A 14,578-nucleotide genomic window follows, 5' to 3' on the forward strand; every position below is an offset into this window, starting at 1 on the left:
TTTTCGCTCTCACTTGTCATTTGGCAAGCTGTACGCAAATTTCTTAAATAGGGATAAACAGAAAGAATTTTTAACGGCCAGAATAATCAAATCCGGCAATAAATTCAGAACAAACAGTTCTTCCAATACTAAATAACATCTTAATCGACAAAGAGGCAATGGAAACTAACCAACTGTCAATGAGTAATCATCAATCTACTATCAAGAAGTGTAAAATTCATCTTTCCTGATCTTTTCATTCAAAACTTGGACATAGACTAGTCTAAATGGCTAACAAATATTCCTGTAGACAACCGTTTTAGTATTTTACCTGCAGTTATTGATCAATATATGAATACTGCTACGACAAAACCATGGAATCAAAGCTTTTACCAAACCACATCGAGACTCAAATCATTGAGCCACTAATAACACTTCTAAATGAAACAGCAGGTAATAATTATACTTTACAGCAGATAAAAACTAATCATATTAAAGTTCAAGCAAGTTCCACCGGAATCTATAATAAGTTTTTACCTTAAAAAACAAAAATTCTAACTTCTATACATATCAACTCAAGAAAGACAGAAGCTACCAGATAGTACTCAGGGGGATGTACCTTAAAACAAATGTTCAAAGCATTATCAATGAATTAAAAGAGTCCAACCATCAAATATAATAAAATTCTGTTAATTTTTGCAAATATTAAATGTAAAAGACTGAATATTAAAAGTTCTTGTACTATGTATCACTTTTCAGTTAGCAATACATTACAGATGTTCAGGGTAAACATTTCTGTTGTACCTATAAGCGTACAGAAAAGCTGAAAACGTAAACATTAATACTGACTGCTACGTCAAAATGATAGCACAGCTTCAAAGTTTTCCTACTTTAGTTGGTACAGAGTTGTAAAATTGTTTACACCAACAAGTATATAATATTATGCACATTTTAAAAGCGATATCTTGTAAAATTATATAGTTTATTATACAATGAGTCATGGTAAAAGATTAAGTGATTGTGAAATAGCAACAATTCAGAATTTATGTAAAATTTGTGATAACATTAAATCGTTGTCGTAAGGTTAGTTATAACTTTTTTCAAAATATGCAGAATTATGAAAAAATAAAGAAAAAGTTGTCCAAATACGATAATTAATCATTGTCAACATACAATTTTAAGAACTGCATCATATTCAGCATTAACTGCAAGAGAAATTGCAGCAGAAATTGGTATAGATACTACTATCCATAATGTACAGTGTATTATAAAAAATTGTAAATACATAAAACACTGGAAACTTATGCATAAATCATCACTAACAAAGTTGCACAAAGAAGGTTGATTACAATTTACAGAAAAATATATTCACTGGGAAAAGAAATAGCAAAGAATCAGTTTCAGTAACGAAAAGAGATATACATTGGATGGATCAGATGGATGTCAATACCATTTTTATGATTTATGTAAAGAAATACAGATTTTAAATCGTCAACAAGCATGTCATGGAAGAATAATGGTCTGCACTGGAATTGGCTATTATGGCAGTACTAAAATTACATTTAAAGAAATATGCAATGAAGATTGTAAAGCAAAATTTTTATTTATTTTTGAACTGAACAATGTAAGTGCTAATAAAGCAAAGTGTGTACAAGAATACTTTAGAGAATAAAATATTCAAATTTTAGAGTGGTTGGTTAAATCATCAGTCTTAAACATTATTGAAAATTTTTGGGCATAGTTAGTTGAAATTAGTATATGTTAAAGAAAGACTATTTCATACCATTTAAGAATTAAAAAACTGTATTGAACAAAACTAGACATTACTAAGCAAAAAAATTGTTAAAAAATGATTTAAATCTATTCCAAGATATTTACTGTCAGTTATACGTACAAAAGGAGGAGCTACAAAATATTGAAATAATATTTTCTTTTACATATTAATTTAAGAAAAATTTTCTATCTTTTTGACAGACTAATTTTTTACTTTCTAGTACATATTGTTGAATTTTTCTTTTTATAATTAATCTGTTTAAGTACATTAAAATAATTTGTTAATTTTATTAAACAATATAAATATCAAAAGTAATTCAATATATGGTTTTAAAAGGTAAAAACATATTATTTATATAGTGTGCTATCTTTTTGTCGCTGAGTGTATCAAAGTCACTACGGTTGTTCTTCACAAAATTCGAATCCACTAATAACAACAAAGAAATCTTCAAAATAAATAGACTCCTAAATACTATAGTTACTTTCGAACCCCCTAAAGCCAAAGGCAATATACCACAATGTATACAGTGTCAAATTTATGGCCATACTAAAAATCATTGTTTCAGAACAACTATATTTGAAAACACTGCATATGGCACTCGGTTCGCTTAACGTGCTTCCAGTGCCTGCACATTTCTGAGAGCCCCGAAAAAACTTTGTGCATTGCATATTTAATAATATTACTTAATTCAAGAATGTTGCTAGTGTTAAGTTTATTTTGATCAGAAGTGTTATTTGTGTGGTGTATCCTATAATTTATCTTGACTTTCATTTTCTTTAAAAGTACGATACACAATTGACACAGACCTACCGATATAATGACAATACTGACCGATTGTTGGCTGCTCTTTCAGAATTTCGACATACATTTCTTTCGTTAATCATTTGTCATAAGAATATGCAAGCCTTCGTTGGCTTGGTAACATAACAAGAAAATCAATTTATTATTAATTTTTTGAGTCGTCGATACGCGCGCATAAAAAACCAATAAAATGAGATATCTCGTAACCCAGCCGCAAAGTTCGGTTTACTATGTACGAGATATCTTGTGACCCGTACGCAATGTGTTAAGTATGTTAGAAAAAATTTTACTTCACTATGCCCTCTTCAAGGTAAAATAGAAAATGTAAGATGTTTTAATTGCCAGGGTAATCACCTTGCTAGTTACAAAGAATGCCTTGCTCGGAAGCAACTTCAGTAAAAACTCTATCCTACACTATATGAAAAATACTTAACAATGGCTCTAACACTCATATATATAATTACACCACAGAATATGATAATATTGTAAATCGCACCTGCGGTACCATACACAAGTTTGTGTTAGACCACGAACTAGAAAATTTTATTGAGTGCAGCGTCTATACTTGTCGTAAATCTGTGGCATTAGTTTCTCATGTTTGAAATTTGCATTCCCGCCATTTATTGATTATAACATCGCAACATCGAAAAGTATTTTCGTTAAAATGGTTATAGTAATTTACCGTTTTGTTTACTACGAAGGTTATTTCTATAAAAATTAAATAGTGCTCCGCAGCCGTAAGATTTTATAAACGTTTTACCCCATAATTAAGATTAGTTTTATATTTGTATTTGTTAAAGCTAGTTTGATGTGTTGCCCTTTTTATACCGGTAATTTTCTTTAACACGTGAGAAATTATTTGGTAAGTGTAATTTTATATCTGCGGAAATGCCGGTCTTATACGTATGTAAATAATTTAAACATTTTTATTTTCCATATGCATGTGTGATTATTTTTTATTATTAATTACTATGATTTTATTAGTCTACACATTCCATTATACAAATACAAAACAAGAAGTTCCATTATAAGTATGATATTTGTAAAAGAATGTTTTGTTGTACATAAATATTGAATTATATTTCTTCATACTTATACCATGCATATTTTTTAGATGAATTTGTTTTACTTAACAAAATTTAATTATAATTAACATTCTAATAATCTTTATAATTACAATTTGATTTCTTCTTATATGATGCAATACTATTTCTAATTGAAAAGATTCTTTTCATAGAAGTTGCATCTTCAGGCAAACACAAAATAAGTTATATTGTAGTACGAAAATCCTAAAATTATATACAATAATTACTTCAAAAAATGTTTATATGTACTTATTCTGTATAGAAATATTTTTTGCATCTTAAACATTCAGTTATTGTATAACTAAACTTGTATATTTTACCAGGATATGTTCCGCAAATAGAATTTCCTCTTGTTACATTTATTCCGCTCTTTACTATTTTGTGTTAAATTTGTTTTTCTTTTTAAATACCTTTTGCATAATGAGTAACATCGATTTAAATTTTTCAGTGTTTTGTAAGCTGAACGTTCATTGTTTTATGTTTACTGATATGGTATTGTACAAATTTTCAATAGCTTCATAAAAATTAAGTTCAATAATTTCAACTGTATTTGCTAATACTTTCAGTTCATTGTTTATGTCAGTCTTTGCAAAGAGTTTAATTTTTGAAGTTTATTAACAACATGTTTACTTTTAACTGCTACTTTTATAGGTGATATATTAATTTTTAGTTAAGATGACAAATGTTTTGAATAATATGTAATATTATGCAAGTATAATAAAACTATAATTTTAAACAGGAATCTATAAATAGTTCGTACCATAAGAGAATATATTTAAAAAAATATATAATATGAATTAATTCCACCAAATATGATTAAAATTCTGTAAGTTGATAAATCTAAGGACAATAATTTTATGTTCTTATGTTACATGTATTTGATGTAATTCTCTCTTGCAAAATTAAAAAATTCTTTAAAATTTTATAATCCAAACTGCATATAAAATAATAAATATTAAGTACTATAAATATAAATACAAATATAATTCTATATAAAACATATTCGTACATTTAAACTGTTAAACATCCAGTATCAGTTAATAATTAAGTATACAGAAGACAATTATAACTTTTCTTTTATTTTCATGAGTATTGCACAAAAGTAGGTATAATTGAATAAAAGAGTCCATTGAATCAAATTAAATTTATAATTAATAACTTAAAATGTAAAGGTATTTTTTATTTTATTTCAATTTTCATTCTTCACTGGGTTAGTAGTTTTAGGAAAAATATTAGATCATTAATTTTTGTTTCATTTTTAACTTTTAATTACATGCAAAAATTTTGAAAAGTGCTATATTACAGCTACTGCAACACATGTATAGGAATGTTTCTTAATATTTAAATAAAAATCCTAGTTATAAGAAATTATCATTATTTATATTTTTAGAGTAATAACATATTATTATAAAATTATTGTCTTCAAATTATTCAAGTCTTTATGATGAGATCTGCTGTAGTTAGAGAAATTTAAATTGTATTTATTCACGTTTTTTTTAAAAAGAAGTAATTTATACTTATTTACACCTACAAGATATACAAGAAATATAAAATAATTGTTCATTTATATTTTAACTGCAGTATAAGTATATATTTACTTAGAATTGATTTCATGTGCACATAAATGCTCAATTTTGGTTAGAATTTTCAGATAATTAATCAGTGTTTAATGAATTTTGTTTACTCTAACCATATATTTTAGAACATTAAACATTTCTATGCCTGGAAACTAAATATAATTTAAGCAATCAGATCAAATCAGCCAATTAAAACTATTGTATATTTTTTTCAGGAATATATATTGAATTGCCAAGATGAGCTGTTTTGCAGTATATCAAATTATGGAATCAATGTGTACTTTTTTGAACGTGAGTTAAAAATCATATAAATTAACTCTTTTTTTTCATTATATTAATCAAATATTTCTCAAATTCTACATTATGCATGAAAGAATTATATTTTAAGTTTTGCTTGCACATTTGTTTTTTCAGAAGTATTTATTTTTTTGTAAACAGAAACAGAATCAATATTGTAACTTTCTTTGAGGGTATTTATATAAATGAAGTCTGCTTTATAGTATGATATTATTCAGTTTTATCTTGGACTCTTAGTTTTCAAAATACTTTTTAAAACTTTTGAAAAATTGGTGTGTGAGTATTTTGTTTGCTTTAAGGGAATTTTACTTAAATATGTATAATGATAAATATGTGTTATCTTATTTAAGAATGTTTGTAGAATTATATTATGCAAAACATTTGAATAGCTTTTAATGTTAACACAAATATATATAAGAATTAAAAATTTGATTTTGATTTCCCAAAATAATTGTTTTAAAAGCTGTGCATAATAAAAAATAAATAATTTGCAGATTGTTATCCAATATATGAGAATTTATAAGTATCGCTTTTTGTTTAACCTATTAACTGTGAAATTTAATTTAAAAAATCTCTCATTTTGCGTGCAATGAAATAAAAGAATGAAGCATATACTTGTCACACGCAGGACGAATACATCTAGGGTATATTTTAATGAAAAACTAAAGCAAAACAAAGAAGAATTACATGTTTATTTGAAAAAAATAAATAATTCATTATTGAAAGAATTAGTATCATTTCATGTCTTTAAGATGACGTGTATACTAGTCAGATGCATTTACCTGGTTAATATAGCATAAGAAACATGTTATATAGTATTAGCACTATTAGTTTTCTTAGAATAGTGGGTCAGTGCTTTCTGGTATTTTTTCCAACATTTGTTTCATTAATTTTAATTAAAATTTTATGATACACCTATTTTGATTTGTTTTTATTTTATATAAGCAGTAAGCCTTCCAAAAGCACATATTCATGATGCAGAAAATTATTTTTTGTACTATTATAACCTTCTATGAACCAGATGAATAAAAATCACATCTTGAACCATATAGGGTTAATTGTATTTTAAACATTATCTATCTACTATATCTGTATAATTATTTATTTTATTAAGTAACATGAAATATTACTTAGAGTTCTCTTGTTCCCTTGTTGCAGTACATGCTGCTACCATGACCATACTTATAGTTTATATTATAAAACTAGTTTTAGATAATTATCTTAAAAACAAAAGAAACAACTAAACATAATGTCACATGTGGGCAAGATAATGAGGAAAGTTCACTTTAAAAAACATAAAAGGAAAGTTTTAAGGAAAATCGCAAGAAGACTTATTGAATAATCCAGTATATACATAGAGATACTTTATGGAAACATAACTTATTAATCAAAACATATATTTTATTTTATTGGATATAAACTAATTTAACTCATTGCCGTCACGATTGGCTTCTTGCTTTTTCCATTTTCTTTCTATCTTTTTTTTATTAGTTGCCAAGTGTATTGATACCTGCGTAATTTAATCTGGAAAAGAATATGGAAAATAGTCAATGAATTGCTTAACATTTCACAGGGTTTTGGAAATTTATCTACAGTAACAATTTCATTTTTTATTTGATTATATAATGTTATAACAGCTGATATCATTTTAAGAATAACATTTTTTTTCTAAATCGAAAAGCTGTAATAAGTATAAAAATGAGAATACTCTTAAATGTAAAAAGACACAATCTATTCACGACAATCGTTTCTCAATACATAAACCACGGATTTGTGCAGCAACGGCCTCTGAGTCTGAACTCGAGTCTGAGGCTCAGACTGCTTGCGGCGCGTGGTCGCATGCGTAACATAGGGAGGCTTCACCTCTAGATTGCGATTGTCAATTATCATTTTCCTCGAGTGGTTTCTCGCTCAAATCGCCGTTGTTATAGCTACGCATAAACGCATGACGGGCCGTCGAACGTTCTCGAAAGCGGGACGTCTGGAACGTTCTTACACCTAAATTGCACGGCGCTGACGCACTGATAATGTAGAGTCTAAGAGTGATCCGAAAGATTGCCAAATAGAGCTTTACCAGATTTGCGAAGTTCATAATGTTGAGGAAAGGGTTGTATTCCTGGATATTATTGTCCACACGATATTCGTTTCTTTTGTACTAAACGATTTATTTGTAGTGCTCTATACATACTGTGTCGTTGCCAGACTTTGCGCTTCAGTCATTAACGAAAATCTCCTCACAAAAAAAAAATCTCTTTTTTCTAACTCTCGTTCTCGCTTATATCTACTTCTATTCTACAAGGAGGAGTTGCAAAGTCTTCTGCTGATTGGTGGACTCTGTTCGCACGGGTTTCCACCAATCAGAGAATTTTACAACTGAGCGCCTACTCTTTGTACCCTCAGTGCGCTTTTTCAGAGTGGGGGTAGTTGTTAACTTAATTCTTTTAGGTGATGCAGTGGGGTGTTTTTCTGGCCCAGTCCCAAGTGCATCGTGCAGCCTTGGTCCCGCCTAACTGGCATCTACTTTCGCCGGCTGACGAAAACCAGGCGTGCGCTTTCTCGAACTTGAGCTGTAGCCTTTAAGCAACCCAAGATTTATGATATCCACTGGCGCTATTAAAGATTGCTGTGCTAGACTACGTGGACAAGTCTGGCCGCCAAATGGCTAAAAAATCCTAAGAACACTTTCTCAAAAACAGCGTCTTACATTGTGCGTACCATAAATCTCACTAACTCTTGCATGCCGAAAGTTCTTCTCCTGGCGCTTTGTTAGCCGCTACAAGGTTAATTTTGATTTGAAAGGGAACTTTAACTCGATCTCTCTGAAATCGATTCTTATAAAGCATGAATAATATAATTTCAGGAATGCTTCTACGTTTTTGGACCGACGTGACAGCATGAGATTCTAAACTAGTCTTGACCGATGTCACCTTACAAATGTCTAACTGACTCTGAAATGGTGTGAGTAAAAATTAACAGGTTTATATACAGTGACTCGCAACCAAAATTGTACATCATGCAAAACAATGTTTCATGTTGTAAAAAACTTTGGGGTTAACTTGGAAAGAAAGTGCAACGAATACATATTGTCAATGTATCTATATTTATTATGTAGCAATAACAAACGAAACTAACCTTTGTAAGTACAAAAAAATAAAGTTACTACATTTGGTCTATACAGTGTCTCACAGCTAAAATCGTACACGTATAAAAAATATTAATAAGTTAAAACTAATCTTACTTTGAATTTAAAATTAATATTTTGTAGGGTAGTCTGGACTACATTCTACGGCTCTTAATTTGTTTGGCAACAATCTCACAACTTTTTCAGTAACATCAGATTCAATATTATTCTATTCTTCTATTAATGTTTTTATTTGAAATTGTGTGTTTTCGTATTCTTACTTCTAACTCGTTCCAAATATTTTCTATAAACTTTAAAGATTTCCAAAATGCCTAGTTTTTCAGCACTGTTTTTTTTAAATTCTTTTTTTTTTAAGGTATGTAAACAATCATACTCATTCATATTTTCGTTGATAAATTCCAAATTACCAACATCAGCAGCTGATACACAATCCCTGACCATTAACAGTGGGATATAAATTTTGTATTTTAAATTCCTGATTTGGTTTGCATTAACTGTACCATCGGATTGAAAAAAATTAAATTTACTTTCGTCAGTAAATATTACTCCCTTCCATAAATTAAATTAAAATCTTTATTTAAAAATTGTTGTGCAAACTCCAACCCCTTTTGCTTATTTTTTGATTAATAAACGGTTTGTTCCGAGCTATTCTACCGTGAAAAGTATTCTTCCGCAAAACTCTCCTAATTTTTTCTAGATTAATATGTGTTTCCAAATATTTGTCCATCTCATTTGTTATTTGAGGTGCAGAAAGTACGTTGACCGCATGTACGAAAGAACAGTATAACGTCGTACAATATACTGAATGGTACTTGCACTTTTTCCAGTTATTTTAGAAATTTCTCGGTAGTTTTTGCCACTATCAAAACACTTTAAAACGATCTGCTGCATTTTTACCGATGTTTGCTTCATTTTTACTATTTTTTTTGCTGTATTTTCTGAGTATAACAATATGCGACTTTACTGAAAGGCCGTAACAATTTAGCATTCTTTTGTTTAAAATTATTCATTTGTTTTCGGGGATTCCTTGGTAGGAGTACCAACAAAATGTATACTGTACGATTTTAACTGTGAGGTATTTTATAGACTAAATATTTAGTAATATATAGTAACTTTATTTTTTTATATATTTACGAAGGTTAATATCGTTTCATATTACTACACAATAAATGTGGATATATTAACAATATATATTCATTATATTTTCTTCTCCAAGTTAACTCTAAATTTTTTTTCAATATGAAACATTTTTTTGTGTGGTGTAAAGTTTTGATTGTGAGTCACTGTACCTCAAAAAAGAGGTAGAGCCGGCTGTATGGAGTATTGGTACGGTTATGTTGAGTAACATTCCAGATGCTCTAGTTTCCAGTGAAACCAAACAATAGCTCGGGTTATTTAGATGAAGGGTTACGAGAGGTTATTTAGGGCGATCCCTGCCAGAGATTGAAGGACATTGTATGAAAAAATATTTTTCGTAGGTAACAGGACACTAATGGTATTAGATCTTATTTTTTTTCTTATTTCTGCCTACCGTAACTCTGTCGAATTTAAATTGTGCCTGTTGAGCGTTATTCTTAAAACGTTAATTTTACCTGGTTTTAAATTTTCATTTATTTTATTTTTTCTATTATTTGAAATAGTTGGTATTTTCTCATCCTATTATTATATGTAACATTATTTTTTATTAGTTAATAAGTTATAGCAGCTTTTTTGGCATGTGTAGTAGGTATTTTATCTATCTGCACCGAGTGATATGGTGTATTATCCATCACTATAAAGTTTTCGGGATGTTTGCTATAAATTTTTCTTGTAAAACAACACGTTTGGGCGTAAAATAATAATGTGATAAAACTCTATTTGAACAGTACTGTCTTTAATTCGGTGATCTTCGCTTGGAGGCTACAGAAAGAAGGAAGGTCCTTTCTTAGTCGGAAGGACCCCTTTTGTCAGCGTGGGTCTGGCTGTTTTTCTTTTTTACGTGGGGGAACCTTCATAGGCGGACCCCCCCCCCCCCCCCCCCTGCCTACACGTCTAAAAGGTCTACGTCCATTGACAGATCACCCCAATCAATGGAAGACAGTTCTGGGACTTCTACCGGTTTCTTCTTTTTTTTAGCCTTCAAGGCCGGGGCCTGTTGTTGCGGCCGCCTCCTGCATTCTAGGCGTAGTGTTTACGCTGCGGCGTCTGCTCTCTTGTAGGGTCCGGCAATAGGGCCCGCCCATTCGGTGGTTACCCTCATAGCTTCTGCTCTTACAGAGAAGGCAGGAGTGCCTCTCTTCCTTGCATTCAGCAATGAGGTGTCCCTTATTGCCGCATCGGAAACATTTCGGCGTTAGGGCCTCGTTCACTTTTGGGCACCGAATCTTCACGTGCCCAGACTCCAGGCACTTGTAACACTGGAGTGGCCTGGCCTCCACTGGCGTCACAATGGTGGCCGACCATCCGACCATAAGCCGCTCCAATGCTACAATTTTCTTCGCTACAGCGACAGGACATTTGTCCCATGCTGTGCCCATCCCGTAGGGTGAGAACTTTATGGTTCCCACTTTTATATCGGCCACATCATAGCCACTGCTAGCGGTAATTGCCGTGACGATATTCTGCAGGGTCACCGAATCATCAATCCGCGTGATCCGCACCTCCGACATTTTTTGTGGTACCGCAATCTTTATGTCTGTCCTTTCTTGGAACAAAAGCCTCATAGATGTAGCCAGGGCGGTTGCTTTCCCTTCTAGGTTCATGGACCCGGTGATTGTCCGTTTGGGCCTGAGTTCACCGGGTCCGATGCCTAACCCTTTAAGCGCTATGTTTGCCCTGGCTTCTTTAATAGTATCGGCCATCGTCGCACTAATGCCAGGAACTAGGCTGACCGATACAGCCGCGCTCTTAGGGACCCGCCCAACCTTCGGTTTCCCTTTTTTGGCTTTCTTCTTGGTTTTCCGCCTGGGGCTCTCTGTACCGGAAGTAGTGCCATCCGCGTCCGTGGATTGGTGTAAGATTCTGGGTGGGTGGGAACGACCCACGACCCTCCTCCACTCACCGTCCTCCTCGGAGTCTGTCCCGTAGGGAGTAGAGGATTCTTTAGATTAGTTAGATTCCTCTTTTCGGCCTAGTGCCTAATGTCAGAGACTTCGCTGGTGGTCCTTTGTTGAGGCATTCCCAGCTAACCGGGTGCAACGGATGGGGGCACTTCGAGTCGCGGTCGCGGGTGTCCGGGCTTCTACCCTCGTTTTCCCGAGGATGCCTTCAATCGTCCCCGTTAACCGTCTCGTGATCCGGTCCTCCATGGCCAGGAGATCCCGACGGAGAGCCGATTCTTCCCTCCCTCGTTTCTCTTCCTTATGATCCTGGGCCTCAGCGGAGGCCAGATGGGGCCGTTCTCTCATGCGGTCCATTTGTGCCCTCAACTGTTCTACCGTCGTTTTTAACGTGGCTATGGTGATTTCCTGTTCGGAAACCTTCATCTCAAGGGTCGCGTTCTGGACCCTCAATTGCCTCACGTCCATTGGCACGTTTGAGCGCGCGTGCGGCTCTTCGCCGAGAACCTTTGTGACCTTGGCACAAAGCCGAAGGTCACGTTTAAAATTTCCTTTTAGGTTCGTGCTATGGTCGGCTGCATAGCGTATTCGGTTCTGCAACTCGTTGATCCGCGCGATTTGGTCAGGGGTCGAGAGGTCGCTCAGGGACGCTTCTCTTAACCAGTTAACTGTGGCGACCTCTTTTCAGAGCGCGTACCTGTATGTGTTGCGAAAATTCTGCGATGACGTGTATACTCGTCAATCACAGAGCAAGTGTCGTTGTTAAAATATTGGATCAAAATGATGGTTTTATTTTATAGAACTAACAATTTTATTACTAATATTTACTTACTCATTTAACCTAAAAATATGCTACATACATAGTAAATGAAAAACGCAGAAAAAATCAAATACTTATAAAAGTTAAAAATTCAAATTGCTGCTTTGGAGTGGCATTCAGTAAAGCAAGAAATGATACGTAATGGGACTTTGCACCTTCAACACCAATATCGTGATTCTTTTCTCATCTTATTTTTATAACAATTTGAACACCTTAGTGTAAGATTGTTTTTTGATGAAGTGCCTGGTATATAATCGGGACCATGTTTCCCCATGAAGTGTGTAACATTAAGTTTAGTTGATCGAGATTGTGTTGATTTTACTGGTTCGATTGGATACGATGCAATAGCTTCTTCAATATATTCCATTAAGAAGTTTACACGCGTTAACGTTTCATTATTCTTTTTATATAGCAGAAATAAATTTAAACAAATAATATCTATGTTACGGCGTGAACAAAGGTTCGCGACGCGATATGAACTCTACGTTCTGTAATGCTCACCTCCAACATAAATTTAATTGTGATGGAAGATCGTTAGTTTTTAGGAGAGGAAGACGTGACTCCTAAGATGTATGATAAAAGAATGTTTAAAGAAAACTTTAATTATTCCGTCCAGTAATTATTTTGTAAATAATTTAATCTCAGTTGGACTCTGGCATGCCAATTGTTAATGTGTGCATTTCGAATTATTAACTGCGTAACATGATTGTTTCTTGGTAATAAGATCGGATATTTTTTGCCGTAATTCATAGACGCATTTGTTAATCTGTGAATCTACAAATGGATTGAGTGTGAGTAGTTTGCTTTTGGTATGTAATTGAATATCGTTTCTTAGCTGTTCTAGATCATGCAAAATGTGCGTCCTGTACATGTTTTATAACTTATGCCCGTACGTCCCTCAATTCCTGAATGCTATAATTTTGCGTGACCTTTTGAGTTATCTGTCTATTATGTATGGCCCCACGACAAAATGCCAGGAATCTATCTAATTTGTCCATAGTCGAGAATCGTTCACATGTGTCATTATATTTAGATTTGTTTGTTGTTCTTAAGGTTACTAAGCTAATTAAGTTACATTTTTCTGGTATTTCTATTTGCGTTAATGGATTTGCCTGCCAATGGCACTCACTTTGAGAAATGCAGGACTGTGAAACCATTGGTTGTTTTTATGTAGTTTTCTGACTATTTGATTACATAGATGTATCTTATTATACTTTAAATTTACCCCTTCTATTACCGTATGCATTAACTTGCTTAACCTTTTATGACAGCGCGTTATTTGCATGTCAGTCGCTGCGACTGATCGTCCATTGACCGACTAGTGTCCAACGACCAAAATAGTATTCGAAGATTTGATACCATTCTTAGGATTTAAAAAATAATAATTGCAACTAAATAAAAAATATCCATTTTTTATTTGTTTTTAGTAGTTGTTTAAGCTATTTTAATTTACTTAACTCAATTTGCATATTCTTTCAATAATAATGGGTAATTAAATATAAAGGTAAAAATTCGGAATTGATAATGAGGAACAAATTTATTTTAACATAACAACAACAAACAATTTTAACATAATGAACGAATAAAGATAATAAAAGGATAATTGAAAAAATTTAGTAATCAATTTGCGTGTGATATATCTTAAAACATGGATCAATGCATAAACCTACATCGCATTATTTGCATTCGTATCTACTTTCTCGGGGAATTTTATGTTTACTACACACTACACATTTTCGCGTTTGATTTTTTTTTCGAAGATGGATTAAAATATGTGTTTGGAAAATGCCTTTCAATGAGACGTAATGGACCGTCAGTATTCCTTTTGCATGGATATGTATTGGAAAAGTTCATAGATATTTTTCAAATATTTCTTTTATCAGTTGTAAATGAAATGTTGCGAAATGTAACTCTTTACCTGATACGTATTTATACAAAACATACGAGTTCCAAATATTTACATCTAACAAATGGAAAAAAAACTTTTTATACCACTTATAATTTTTTCTTATGCACTCAGTTGTACTAATCACCGTATCAGTCTGATGGACAACACCCATATAAC

General features: G+C 32.3%; 1 long non-coding RNA gene across 8 annotated transcripts in view; it reads left to right on the top strand.

Annotated features, from left to right (window-relative positions):
* The first annotated feature begins 3,173 nt into the window (after positions 1-3,173).
* LOC116428753 (uncharacterized) overlaps positions 3,174-14,578 on the top strand; it is a 155,399-nt gene continuing 143,994 nt past the window's right edge. For 5 of the 8 annotated variants that reach the window (XR_012999564.1, XR_012999563.1, XR_012999565.1 and 2 more), the window contains exons 1-2: positions 3,174-3,416; positions 5,432-5,507. This is a non-coding gene — a long non-coding RNA (uncharacterized LOC116428753). Of the gene's footprint in view, positions 3,417-5,431; positions 5,508-6,007; positions 6,958-7,958; positions 8,294-8,373; positions 10,628-14,578 lie in introns of those variants that run through there. The other 3 variants (XR_004235337.2, XR_004235338.2, XR_012999566.1) reach the window with 3 other exon arrangements.

This window comes from Nomia melanderi, chromosome 10, assembly GCF_051020985.1.
Source record: "Nomia melanderi isolate GNS246 chromosome 10, iyNomMela1, whole genome shotgun sequence".
Taxonomy (NCBI): Eukaryota; Metazoa; Arthropoda; class Insecta; order Hymenoptera; family Halictidae; genus Nomia; species Nomia melanderi.